Consider the following 690-nt stretch of genomic DNA (forward strand, 5'->3'; position numbering starts at 1 on the left):
TCATGTCTAATAGTCAACATCTTTGTTATTTGTTATCTTTTTGGGGGGGGGGGGAGAAAAAAATATTAATACTCATGAGAATATAGGAATGAGAGAATGACGGAATGGGAAACAAGGAATACTTCAGTTTTGTGGCAGATAGGAAGGTAAGGGAACTGAATGAGGGTGGCGGTGGCTGTGGTTGTGGTTGAGAAAGGAAGACGAAATTTATATAGTTGAGTTGTTAAGTGAAAGAATACGAGGAAAGCAGGAAAGAATGCATGCATGCATGCATGTGCAAATGTAGATTCATGCATGCATAACAAGGTCAATACTCCAAGTGTGAATGAAGAAATACATTAAACAGATAGAAGAGAAAGGCTGGGTTATACAGCAGCAACAACAACAACAACAGCAGCAGCGGAAGCAGCAACAACAGCAACAACAACAAAACAACAGCTCTACAATAATAGTTTCTTTTATTTGCCACAAGGGTGTTAGATGAGAAATACATTACAAAGGCAGGTTACAATTTGCATAGGAATTTACATAAATTAGGTTCAGCGCAGAAAAAAAAAAGGGTGGGGGAAGAAATGAGATGAAAAGTATATATATATAGAATACAAAATATGCGAATACATGGATGCAGCCTTCTGATACAGAAGAGCCCTCAATTAGGGCCAATCAAAGAATCCCTACAGATCTAGTATT

The sequence above is a fragment of the Octopus bimaculoides genome, chromosome 11 (assembly GCF_001194135.2).
Source record: "Octopus bimaculoides isolate UCB-OBI-ISO-001 chromosome 11, ASM119413v2, whole genome shotgun sequence".
Classification (NCBI taxonomy): Eukaryota; Metazoa; Mollusca; class Cephalopoda; order Octopoda; family Octopodidae; genus Octopus; species Octopus bimaculoides.